This window comes from Ursus arctos, unplaced genomic scaffold (assembly GCF_023065955.2).
Source record: "Ursus arctos isolate Adak ecotype North America unplaced genomic scaffold, UrsArc2.0 scaffold_9, whole genome shotgun sequence".
Lineage (NCBI taxonomy): Eukaryota > Metazoa > Chordata > Mammalia > Carnivora > Ursidae > Ursus > Ursus arctos.
This window is the reverse complement of record NW_026623111.1, coordinates 69893796-69907595: the sequence shown is the minus strand read 5'-3', so window position 1 is coordinate 69907595 and position 13800 is coordinate 69893796. Positions and strand designations below refer to the sequence as shown.

At 43.4% G+C, this 13800-nt stretch overlaps 1 protein-coding gene across 1 annotated transcript in view; it reads left to right on the top strand.

Moving 5' to 3' along the window:
• Window positions 1-3422: 3422 nt before the first annotated feature.
• Window positions 3423-13800, top strand: part of GPRIN3 (GPRIN family member 3) — a 61435-nt gene continuing 51057 nt past the window's right edge. The window contains exon 1 of the mRNA XM_026509726.4: window positions 3423-3745. The gene's annotated coding sequence lies outside the window, so the exon portion shown is untranslated. The remainder of the gene's footprint in view (window positions 3746-13800) is intronic.

The following is a 13800-nucleotide window of genomic DNA, read 5'->3' as shown; positions in this document are numbered from 1 at the left end:
TAGGAAAGATGTGACATTTAGAGAAGATTCGAGTCTCAAATTCTCATCTTTTAAAAATACATTGCTGCTCCTGGTTAAACACGATTAACAGCTTTCACTCAGAAAGGAAATATACCATCAGATAAGCATTGGGCTAGACGTTGGGCTTCAGTCTTGGGAAAGGCACTTTAGCTGTGGGACATCATGAAGGTTATTTGAACACCTGATCTGTAAATTGGAGATAATGATCCATCCAACAAATATTTCCTGAGCACTTAATAAGTGTTGGAAACTATTTTAGGTGATAAGGATATAGAAGTAAACTAGAGACGAAGTCCCTGCCCTCATAGATAATAGATATCAATAAACAAATATAGACGCCATCAAGATGCAGTGGTAAGCCCAGTGGAAAAATCTAAAGGGGGGGGGCGGGTAAGAAGGATTAAAGAGTGGCAGGTAAGTGGGGAGGGGAGCTGCAATTTTACATAGAATGGTCAAGAACATCTCTTGGATAAGAGGCTTACATTTCCTTCCCTGTGGGTGTTTGTGCACAGGCGTGTGGAGGCCGGGGGGAGTGCGCTTGCATGCGCATGCGCAGGCCTGCTTTTCTGGGGGCTTAGGCGAGGAAGTCAAATGACTGAAAACATGTAAAAAGTGCTTGGTAAATTACTGGGCACTATGTGAGCATAAAATGTTATTATCATTGTTATATTGCAGGGGAAGTTTAAACTCCTTAGTTTAGCATTTAAGATCCTGAGTGACACAACCTTCCAACCTACCTTTTAGTTTTTATATCCACTCTCCTGTATAAACCTAACTTCCAAATTTACCTAATGCATTTGGTAATTAATTGTGTACCATCTCCTGTTGCTTCTCCATTATTTCTTCTGTTGAAATCCTTTATTATTCCACTTTTCATAAATTCTGTGTCCCAAAAAAATAATAAACATTTCTATATCAGAGTGTTTTTGTAAATGCCTTGAGCATAAAAGGTGTTCAATAATTTTTATTGATCTTGTTTGACATACTGTTTTAAAGTATCTCATCACTTTGAAATCTCATACTCAATTTTGCATCAGTTTTGACTTGCCTTGTTTATCCTGGAACGGTGTATTCTTTGAGAAGCGGACTTTTGAAAAATTCTCTATTGCTAAAGAGGGCCTTTCATGGTGGTTAGGACGTCCCCTAGGGATTACCTCAGTGTCATTCAGACCAATAAGCATGCCCTAATCCTCTATGTCCTTTTCATGACCATATTCTTATGGATCTTCATGGCCTTTTCATGTTCTTGGGGTGTTTCTTGCAACTACACATTTTTTATGGTCCCTTGAAGGCTTTCAAGTGAATTTTTCCATTGAAAGAAATTTCCAGCAGTTAGAGAAATCAAGCAGAAGAGAGGGATGAGTAAGGCATAGTGGAAACTATAGGATAACTACTAAATGAGGTCTTGGTAGGCATAATAATGATCCTCCAAAAACATCTACATCCTAATCCCTGGGACCTATGAATATTTTACCATACACGACAAAACGGCCTTTGCAGATGTGATTAAGTTAAGGATCTTGCAATGGAGAGATTATTCTGAATAATCTGGGTTGACCAAAAGTAATCACAGTGGTCTTTATTTAAGGGGTGCAGGAGGATCAGAATAAAAGGAAGTAAGACAATAGAAATCAGGATCTGAGTGATGTGGTCACAAGCCAAGGAATGTAGGCTGCCTCTAGACGCTGGAAACCATAAGGAAGGAAAAGATTATCCCGTCAGTGCCTCCAGAAGGAATGCAGAGCCATGCTGATCCTTTGATTTTTAGCCCTATAAATACCTATTTTTCAGGCTTTAGACCTCCAGAACTGTAAGATAATACATTTGTGCTGTATTAAGCCACTAAATCTGTGGTAATTTGTTACAGCTGCAGAAGGAACCAAGGCAGTGGTTTAGTAGAAACAACTCCTGGACTCGAAATCAGTCACGGTCTAGCCCCTACTGCCTGCATGTTAATTGTTAATCTCAGGAAAAATCACTCTACCTCAGTTTTCTCTTCTGTAACATGAAATTATCCCCGCCTTACAGTGTTGTTATGAAGACAGATAAAATCGTTTATGTGAGCACTTGTAAAGTGTTTCGTGCTACACAAATGTTAGGTGTAAAACTTTGACAAAGCTTTTCTTAGTGAGGGTGAGAACTAGAAGAAAGACATCTGTCCTTGGTGCACCAATACCTTAAATGAGAAAATGTAAACTATAACCACCATAAAAACATAACCACCCTGTTGTTTCAGAAGGGGCCTACTGCAGGGATGGCCACTCTGCTCACTTGTCACAACCCTCTCTCCATCAACCAAATTGAACATGATGAACTGATTACTGCATTGTTTGACCAAGAGCCAAGACACAGTCTTAGAGATCTTCTTAATCCACCTTAAGAAAGCTGCTCTCGGGCACGAAATAATTTATTTCAAAACACTGGCCTAGTATTTTAGAAAGTTTGGTCAGCAGCTTGGACATCACTGTGAGCCTCTTAGAAATGCAGATCCCCAGGTCCACACAAGACCTGCTGAATCAGAATCCACCTTTCAACAAGATCCTTGGGTGAGTCCTGTGCAGTGGTTGAGAGGATATATTTTGGAGTGGTTTGAATCTCAGCCGGGCAGGTTACTACGGTGTGACCTCAAGCAAAGCGTCTAAATCATGGAAGCCTGTTTTCTTGCAGTGGAGAATAATAATCCCCTCACTGAGTTGTTGTGGGAATTAGAGAAGGCACATATAGGGCATTTTGCATAGTGCCTGCCAACAATATTCAGTTAATAATAGTGCTTTTCATGGTATCATTTACACCATCTACAGCTGCTAACCATACTACACCTCCATTTAGTATTACTGAAGCCGCTCAGCAGGGACGATTTTCAAAGCCATCCACGCCCATGGATGGGGGCGGGGGAGTGCGGAAGGACAAGAAAACTGTCCGCAATGCCATCTCCAAATACGCAGGACACTGTACATTTTGCAACACATATAAACGTCGGGGGATTCCTTGCTTTCAGATCTGCACTGCACGTGGCTTGATTAGAAACCGTCTGCTGGAGTCTAGACACAGCCATGGAGTCTGGTGACCTGTGGGAAGGAGCAAGGGCCAGATTTCCCGCTGAGTCGCTCTCGGTCCCATCCTCTACCTTAATCTCTTTCTTAACTTCCATCTGCCTCTGGTCACCTTGCAGCAGAACCGTAACCCTTCAGCCTGTACCCAGCTACGCCCCTGGCGCGCAGCGAGTCGCCGCCGCAAACCCTTCCCGGGGGACCTGGAAGGCTGGGCTGGGGTGCGGCGGGGGCGGAGCTCGGCGTCCTGCCGCCGCCGCCCGCGAAGCTGCAGCCCCTTCCTCCGAGGCTCTGGCCGGGCGGCGCTGCCCTGCGTGGACAGGTGGGCGCCTGCCGGGCCTGACGGAGGAGCAGTCGGGCACGTGAATGCCCACCTCCAATTTGGCTCCGTGCCCGGCAGCGGCAGCGGCGGCTGCAGCCCCGCGGTGGGGGCGGCCCCCGCGGTCTCCGCCCGGCTCCTGCGCGCCGCCTCTGCTCTTTGCATAGTAATTTCAGTTCCTGCAAGCACCCAGCTCGCTCCCGGAACGGGTCTGAAAAGGACCGCCGCTCCAGAGCCCGCCGGAGCCATCCGTGTGGCGCCGAGAGCCGCCGCTTGGGATATGCGACGGGAATTCCAGCCCCGCCACAGCGCAGGCAGTGGCCCCGCCGCGCCGGGGAGAACCGGGCGAGAGCAGGTAGGCGACCGGCGGCCGCGGGAGGAGACGCCCCCCCGCGCCACCTCTGCCCGGCGTCCAACCCGTGGGACCGGCGCTTTGCGGTGTGCTCCGTACTGACGGGGGGTGGGTTCAGTCCCACATTTTGCCCGGTGATCGTTTGCCTGTTGCTCTTGTCCCCATCCCATCCTGCGCTCCAGGAGCGGCCGTCTTTCTCGCAGGTGATGAATTTCTCTGCAAGGTCATTGCTCCCTTAGGCTCTGGCTTTGAAGGTAAATGGGAGCAGATGCCTGCTGTTCTCGTTCTTGGGCGGGGGGGTTTATAATCAATCGGGTCTGCACACCGTGAATATCCAAATAGATGTGTGTGTGTGCGTGTGTCTGTGTGTGTTTGGTAATACTATACTTGAATTTTTCTCATTTTCTCATGCATATTCTCTTTAGGGTCAAAACACTATAGTTTGTGTGTGTGTGTGTGTGTGTGTGTGTGTGTGTGTGTGTGTTAATACACGCGCACATTTACATATATAGTTTTTCTTGAAATAAGTGGCGAGAGAAGGAGGGCAGGCAGAGGTTGAAAAAGGGAAATCATTGTAGAGACCTGTTCAGTATCTAGAGGTGAACTTTGGAACCACATTAAATCAGGGTAGAGACTAGAGGCTATAAATGGTTCTTTGGAGATGGATTTTAGAAAAGATCTGAACAGTGCCAGCCAATACACACAACAGATTTTCATCCTATCCAGGCAGATCGAAAAGATATACGCAAAATTTCAGACGCAACAATGGACAATGAAAGGGGGGGTGCAGGGGAAGCGGGGGGGGGGGGGGGCTTGGCCACTGGGAAGTGAATTTTGGGTGGTGGGAAGACAGAAAATCACTGTTGGATTTAAAGGGCCTCCTAACGAAGCATTGGGAGAAAGCACTGCTTGAAGTGTAGGCAGTTCAAGGTTAAGATGTGAGTGTCCAGAAAGCAGCAGAGGCAGTGGGGAAAAGGCAAGCAAGGGTTTAGGGGAGGAGGGGAGAAAAAGGCTCAGAGTCACCAAGAAGCAGCTCCCTTTGGTTAAGGTATCTTCTTCCAGCTAAAGCAATACCTGGTTATGGCCCATCTGAATATTTTTCACAACACATTTGTTAAAGAACCATCGGTCCATATTTTCATTTTAGTTTTGCGAGGAATCTGGGTCATGATGGGACTGAAAGAAACTGAAGTGTTTACAACACCAGCAAGATTTGGAGAGAGAGTTGATTAAGGCTTAGCTTCATGAAATATTTACACATCTCTTGCGTGGGCTTTTGTTTGCTCTTGTTGGTGCTGCTGCATATTTTACTTTGATAATGCTTTGAGTGTACTTCTCTCGAATGTGCTTATTTTCCAGTTATAAACTATTCTTTCTTTCCATTGTGTTCACCATTGGCCTGCCCTGAGTCTGGGAATAAAGACACATGAGTCACAGCATAGAGAAGAAAATCTGCTCTGTCGCTATCTGCGAATGACAGGAGTTTGTATTAGAGAATGTTCTTTAAATAGAATCACAAAGAGCACTTTTCAAGTTTGTATGTGTTGGGGGGGGAGAAATGGGTTGTTGATTCATAAACAGAAAAAAAAAATAGTAATTGCCATTGCAAGTCTAGATGTTATATCCCTGGGATTTATTTTGGAAACAGAGCAGAGGAACTCATGGTGATCCGTGCAGAGTGTGTTGTGTTGTGGCGAGACTTCACCTAATCACTAACTAGACTTGGATGGAGATGACGAGGACAAAATCAAAAGTGCAGAGCTTCACATGGGAAGTGGAGGCCTGAAGCCTGGCCGGACTCAGATCTGTCTCAATGGGAGGTCGGGGTGGGGTCCAACAAGCTGTTTTGAAATTTGGGTGTTTTTTCATTGCCTCAATACACTTGCCTAAATTATTTGATCCTGCGACATTTTCTTGGTTGTGCCTCAAATATACTTGAAAGAATATATTAGACACAACTCTCCTTCACTGTATGAATTTCCAGTCAGAAAATGTACAGCTGATGGGGAAGGCTTAAAATATCAGTCATGGAATCTCACATCCTAAAAGATTGGCCTCTGAGATTCAGGACACAGCATTCCAGCCCCAGCTCACACTTGAGTTCCTTCAGTGGTAACGGTTTCTGCCCTCTGGGCACTCACTCACTCATTCATTGATTCATTCATGCATCCAGCATTTGTTCATCCAGAACTCACCGTGGTTCTAGACTGTGGAATAGAAGAGTGCGCGAGACACAGCCTCTGCTGGTAAAACTTGGGAGACCGGGAGTACCAGCTAGTTAGGTGCTCTGACAAGGCCTGCACAGGGTGCCGTGGAAGCCAGGTTGTGGAGGTAGAGGACAAGGACAGCGCCCGGAAACCTGAAGGACCAGAGGAGCTGGTCTGGTAAAGAGAGAGGAGCAGTCCTGGTACAGGGACCAACGGGTGACTAGGCCCGGGAAGAGCAAGTAGCTCCAGGTGGGTGAAAAACTGCGAGGAGACAAAGACGGAAAGATGAGGCTGAAAGGAAGCTGTGCGACCCTCAGACTGAAGTCCGGCCGAGCCGCTGACTCGTCTGCCCAGTAAACCGTCCGGCCTGGCCAAGTAGGTAGGAGCATTTATATGGAGGCGCTCCGTTGTTCACGTCACCCAACTTTATACCCTTCAAATATCTAGAAACCTCCTGTCTTAATTTGTAATAACCTGACTGAAAGACAGACGTGCCCTTGAGAGAGTCGTAATTCTCTGAGCCTCCATTTCTTCATCCACGAAATGTCTACTCCCTACTTCGCGTATTGTGAGAATAAAAGGGAATGAGAGAATGGAGATGGGAGTTTTATAGAAATGCAGAGAATCTTATTTTTATGATAACAGTGCTCAGGGGGAAAAGGTGGAAAATATGGTGTATGCCAAGGATTTAATTGTCCCAGAGGACTCCAAAAGGCACAAGCATGATGGTCTGAAAAACTGAATGGAAAAAAAAAAAAAAAAAGTAACTCAGAAACACGTGCTAAAGAGAGCCAAAAGGTCTCCTACAAGTTTCAAATTACATTTTAAGTGAGGGAAATATATACAGTGGTCCCATAGTAATCAGTAAGCGCCCTTCCAGAACTGGTCACAACCCATTGTGAAGTCAGTTTACTGGGTCTGTTGGCATTTTCATTTTCAAAAACATAAAATAGAGTAAAGCAGAATGGAAGGGTAAGTAAGTATAGTTCATGGAACTTTTTAATTAAATATATATATTTATTTATAGGTGTATATACACATTGGACTGTGATGTAGAATGTATATCTGATTATGCATCATGTTCCAAAAAGTCCAAAAGCTACTGCTTTAAGTGACAAAGAAGAGATGCTCCCGGTTTGTAAGACCCCAAGAGACAACCGGGAGATCTGATACCCAACAAGCATTTACACAATATTCTGAAGAGCCGAACTGCCTTGAGAAAGGCAAGACATGACGACGTACCAGTAATTCACGGCAGTAAAGTCAGGTGAGAAGGAGACCTTTCAGACTGCATGAATCTAGAAAGCCTTCAAGGAGGAGGTGGAATGTGAGCTACTTTATGAAAAGTGAATGGGTCTGGGTGGGCCGTGAGGAAGGGGTGCTGTTCTAGGAGGAGGAGGTAAAAAATGAGGTGGGGTGATGTGAGCTTTATTTAAGAATCGTTTAGAAAAGAAAAAAATACTATCGAGTTGGGGAGAGAATTGCAGCAGAATTTCTGTTTAGACTAAAATCTGACTCAAGAGTTGCTATTTATTTTATATCTAAGATTTCTTTTCCTAATACTACTGCTTTAAGAAAATCTAGACAGAATGGCCATCACGTCATACATCTGTCATTTCCTGCCTTTAAAAAAATCTCTTTTGCAATAATTTACTGGCTAGACCTCGTTTCAATTGAATTTAATAAACAATTGAAATCACGTGATACACCACGTGGTAGCATGAGCATTTCATTTCTCAGAACACAAGTACCATCATTGGCACAGAGGGTCAAGGGTGATCGAGTGACTGTCACAAATCGGGCAAACCTTTCTATTGTGTTCTTTCTCTAAGTCTCCTTTCCCGCGTTCCTCGTGGGTATAAAGCCCTGTGCTAGAAACCCACAGCTTCATGAAGATGAAACAGACTGCTTGGTACTCACAACCCCAAAAGGAAGGGCAGAACCTGGCAGATTTTGTTTTTCAGTTGCTCTATGACTTCTTCATCATTTTAGTTAAATATTTAAATATGATCGTATGCATTTTCAGAAGTTAACATAGTGTGTTTTGCTGCAACCTGATAGCTATTTCGAGGAGATAAAATCTGATGCGGAAGTGTTTTTTAAGATGTTTGGTGGGCTCCTTTCAGCTCGTGCTGTCTTTCCTGTGGACTCAAACAATGTTATGATATTGATACCCTTTTGAATAAGAGCTTTAACCAGAAGAAGAGACCCAGGTACCTAAATTAGTTGATTTGGAGTTGAGTCTAATATAGAGATTCACTTTTTTATAAAGATGTCCTGGACTCCTCTTTCATCTTCCTTCTCCACGTCAGAATGTTTAGATCAGTGAAAACCTAAGTTTTTTGCATAAGAGTCAAGTCCAGAATAATAAAAACGTTTAGAGGCTTCATTTGAATTGAAAAGACATTTATTGAATTTCATGGGGGAAAATGTAAACGCGCGTACCATTTAGATTACTTACTGTCTTGAATGCCAGTGAGGAAAATTTTCACAGCTTTTTATCTGGGCTTATTGGAGTTGGCAACACAATAACAGCTTTCTAATTTTTCATGTCTGTAATTAGATTGTCGGCTTTATTTTAAAGCTAGCAGCGTAATTGGGGGGCTGAACTATTATTTTCAGGCAATGATAACTGACCCTTAGCTGGAAAGTTAAATGCTATGACCCATTGACTCTGAATCCGAATCTGGAGGTAGGGCTTAGAAATCTATATTTTATGCTGGTCCTAAAGTGATTCCAATACCCAGGCTTGAACACCCCTGTTTAGTCCTGCCTTTGCTTACAGGGAAATAAAAAGATAACGGGTGAGACCCAGATGAGTGAATAACTTGTCCTAATCATTGTTAGAGCTGGGGCTAAAATCTAGACCTCTTCTTTCTAATTCTCTACTGCTTTTCTGCTAAGGGCAGAAGGAACAGGGTCTGAGGGGAGGGTTTGAATGGTTTCAGAGTGGTAGGGGGAAGGGAATCTAATTATTCCTGCAGCCCTTCCTCCCAAATTGAGAGTCAATGCAGTGAGCCTTTCTAAGTGACAGTGCAGTGATCTCTGTCCCAGGGGTCTGATGTGGCAGGAAAATTGTGGGCATCAGCTGTGTGATCTGAGGCAAGGCGCTTTCTTGGCCTTACACACCAAATTCAATTTAAAAATGTTAATTCTTGGGTCTTAAACCCAGTGGATACTCAAGCCAGCCCTGGAAAGATTGCTTTAGTCAGTAGTCACAGCTGGTGACACTTGCAGACCCAAGCAAACCCTGAAAAAACTCAAGGCTAGAGAATAAAAATTCCCGAAGTCACAGGCACCTCCAGGGACCTCGGCGCTCTTGCTAATTCAGTAACAGACAGCTGGACAGAGAGCTCCAGAGCTCCTTAAAAAATCACATTTGCATCTACTAATTTTCTGGGGAAAAGGAGTTGCAGAGGATCCTTTTTTAAGCCTGAATTGCAAATGGTCCAGCAAAGTGGGAGATCTGGTTTAGGGGGAATAATCAAGATGTTTTATGGGGATAGACTCTTGATTGTTTTTTTCAGGATCTTGATTTCTAAATAACCTGAAATTAAAACAATCATATTAGGTCTATGGGAGACTCTTCTCTTTCTTTATAATGTACAAATTTGGGTAAATTAAATGCTTGAGGGAGTTAAGCATTTGTGTTCCCTGTATTTTCTCAGTAATCAGAGCATCTTTTTTGTTTCAATTCTGTTGACAGTTTGTCTAAAATGTAATAGTCTGTGACTATACGTCTGCCTTAATAAGTACAATACGGCAGATATCATCAGGATTCAGAATTTTGCATCAGTTCCAGATTTTTATTCTGAATTATGGCCGTGTAGGACAGGGCTGCTGAATATTATATAGAATTATTTCATTGTTTCCCTTCTTTTTTCCTCTGATGTGAATTTCCTTTCTCTTGATACACTTTTTTAAAACTGCTGCTGTTCAAAAATGCAAGAGGTACTTGACTCGTTGTGGATTCCACTTTGTTGGATTTTGGTCATTGCCTTTGCCATTACATCATTTTGGAATGCTCAGTCCTTCATCCTAAATCAGCTTCTCAAGCCCGTCAAAACATGGTTTAAAGATCAATTATTTCAGCAAACCCTCCGTGATTCTTATGCCCTGTCTCTAACGATTTTCTTATACATAGCAAGAATTTTTAATTTATACTTAGTTATATTGTTTCCTAAGCATGCCTTTCTTTGAATCCTTAAATTATTTCTCCTTGAAAAATGCAGGTAAAAATGAAGTGACTAGAATTTTAATGCTAATGAGAATTTTAATCAGCGCTAAGGTTAATAAATGGATGTGCGTTTTCCCTTGCATCCTTGAATGAGTCAAAATTGCTTATGACAAATGGGTGTGGAGGGTTGGTCTTGTTTCCATGTTGAACATGTTCTGAAAGCAGTCAGAGAACAGAAATCGGTCAATGTCAGGGTCAGGGGCTGAGCTCTCATTAAGTGAGTGAAATGCCTATGCAGTCTCCTTTCACATGGGGATGATTTCATGTCTATACATACAGACTCTCAGAGCAGAAGAATCCCTGGCTGCGAGCATCTGAGAGACCTGATGCACTTCACTTAACCTGTCCAGTGCTCGGGTTTGAAGATGTATGTACCAGATCAGAAATTAAAAGCTAGCAGTTTGTGGGCCCAGCAGGAAGATCATGTTTTATTTGGCTTGCAGGTATTTCTTTTTAATTCAGCCAGTATTTAAAAATCAAGAGCTATATTGTACAAAATGAAACACTGATGCTTATTCTCTGGGTAGGAGCTAAATAAGTATGTGCTATCTCTTTATTTCACATTAGTCCCCACTACTTCCTACCGTCTCTCTGATACTGAGGCTTCATATAAGTCACTTGTATTCAACAACTTCATTTAATAGGAATTGAGTTTGTGACGTCTGGACTAGATGTTTCCTAAGTATCATCGAGCCCTCCAGTGCTGCGACTGCACTCAGGAAACGGATGTGCCTCTACCAAGTAGAGAGATCCTTGCATGAATGTGGTTAACTCCCATAAACTATAATGAGAGTCTAAAAAGTTTCCATCATCAAAATATGTAGATTCTGTGAAAGGTTAGGAGATACAAACTGAGTTGACCCCGTCTGTTAGTAAGAGAATAGGGAATTTTGTTTGTTTGCTTGTTTGTTTACCGTCCACATTTGGCAACAAGCAAACAAAAAGAACTGTCTAAACCACAATTTATTTATTCTTTAACTTAACCTTTAATTTAACCAACAACTACAATTTTACATCAGATTGCTTTATGTATTTTTATTATTTTTTTTTAAGATTTTTAAACAGATTTTATTTATTTATTTGACAGAGAGAGCGTGCCAAGCACAGGCAGGGGGAGTGGCAGAGGGAGCAGCAGGCTCCCCGCTGAGCAAGGAGCCCAACGTGGGGCTTGATCCCAGGACCCTGGGATCATAATCTGAGCTGAAGGCAGACGCTTGACCTACTGAGCCACCCAGGTGCCCCTAAAGATTTTATTTAATTATTTGTCAGAGAGAGAGAGGAGTGGGCGCGAGCGCGAGCACAAGCAGGGCGAGCGGCAACAGAGGGAGAAGCAGGCTCCATCCCAGGACCCTGGGATCATGACTTGAGCCCTTGAGCCAAAGGCAGAGGCTTAACCACTGAACCACCCGGGTGTCCCAGTGTATTTTCAAATGCACCATATGTTTATGTTATAGACACCTCTTCCGGTGTATACCAAACTTGCATAGCCTCCTGGAAGTCCAAAGCATATCGCAATCTTTCAAGTACTGGTGCGTTCCATTCAGTCAGCTTGGCGGTTGAGAACAAACTGTCAGAAGTAGTACCAGCTCCTATCCCCACTTGTGGCGCCGTCTGTGCAGCTGAGAAATGCTCATCTAATGATGACAGTTGGCTGGGCTCTCAAGCCATCGCCCAGATCGCCGCACAGTCTGGCCCCTGGCTCCCGTGGAACTGCGCTGCCGACATGGCCCACCGCGAGCTGACTGTGGCAGAGTTGATCCATTCGTGTTGTAAATAAAGACAGATGCCCTTTTGAGACAATAAGATGAAAAACTCAGGCAGAGCTCTACCGTAGAGAAAGCTCTTAATTAATAGCTCTCTGCAATCTCAGTCTTTCTCAACAAGTGCTGCCTCTTTCCCTCCTCGTGCACACTTCGCTGCGTGCCACCCCCACATCATGCCTCCCACCTCGCTTCTAAAAACGTCCTCACATCGAATTATTAATCCCAGAGTGCCGCCGTCTTGGCAGCTTCACTCCAAGAAGACGGTGCTGAGAATAGTAGCCGTGGAAGCCAACAGAGGACACAGCGCCACCTCGACCCCATGCTTGCTTTGGACAGGGTGCATTTCCCTGTAGGATGATGTCCACGTCTGTAAGTATTAGGCCTCCTATCACCTAAAATGTATTGGTAATATATAAAAGACCACGGGTGTTAAAATTTTTTAGGGATAAAGTTCATTTTTCCTCAGTGATTTTAAATAACATAGATTTAGTGACACTGAAACTTTCATGCTTGTAGGAAGAACCCTTCTATTCCCCTGGTGGTTATATGGATGTTTAATATTGTAATGATGAGTTTTTAAAGATCATCCCTCTGGGGTTTGTGGCTTTTGAGTAGTGAGTCTAACTCTCAGGGAGGGATGATAAAAGTTGATAATGTGAGCTTGATGGATTGGGGATGTATCAGTTACTTCTGCTTTGCAAATGAAATAAAAGCAGTCCTCAAACTGGAAATAGGAATTTACTTAAGAGATGAACTATAGAATGTGAAAGGGGGGCTGGCTGAAGCTCTGATTTAAGAAAGGCAGATGCTTGGATTACTTAATAGATTTGTATTGAGTACTTGATATATATGTTGGGCCCTGCGCTATGTGCTAGGGATTCAAAAATGAATAAAATATAGCCTGAACTCTGAAATATCTCCCAGACTCCTGGCCTACATACACATGTTCATAAATATGGCTCAGCAAAGTTAGAGTGGGCTCTCTTCCTGGGAATTCCCAATTCCCAAGGATTTGGGAATTCCCCCAGCAGCCTCACAAGCAGGCTTCTTTCTCTGTCCCAAACAGACACCTCTGAACCTCTCTCTTCCTTCCTCGAGACCCTAGCAATTCACTTACTTTCTGTTCCTCTTCGCAGCTTCACCACCTGCTCGCCACACCTGGTTCCTTCCTTCCCAGCCAGGCCAACTTGAAAACGAGAGGAAGCCTTTCCCACACTATACTTCCTTAATGTCGTCAAAAATAAAAATGTAGACATATGTACTTTCAACTTCATTCTGCTAAAAACAACTAAGACACAGAGGGTCGCAAATGGGACCAAGATGGGGCAGGTGTAAGATTAAGAAAATTTGTAAGTTTCTGCTGGCAGCTGGTTTATATGCTATAGGAAATTTCCTGCCTGTGAGTATACCAGAACCTCAATGTAACTTCATTCCCTCCCTTTTTCTTCTATTCGAGAAAACATCTACAAATGCAAGTGAGATAAATGAGAGTAACATTTTTATAGAAATTACTTTATCATTGAGATTAGCGTAGCTGACATTAGAGAAAACTGCTCTAAATTAGTCTTTTAATAAATCACTTGCTGTCAGTGGTACTTTACTATTGCTCATAAATGGTTTGTGATAGGCTAGTGTATTTTAAGACAAAGGCCACTGTTTTGGATTATTGCTGAGACCCTCGATGATCACCTCCACCCTTGGAAAATGATCTTGAATCAGATCATTATTGGATAACGTGCCCATTTCAGGGTACTGAAAACACTTGGGTGTTTTCATAATTGCTCCGTGAAATACCCCATGTCCTCATTCTGTCCTTTTTTTCTAAAGTGGTCCTTACCCTCTTCCCTGGTC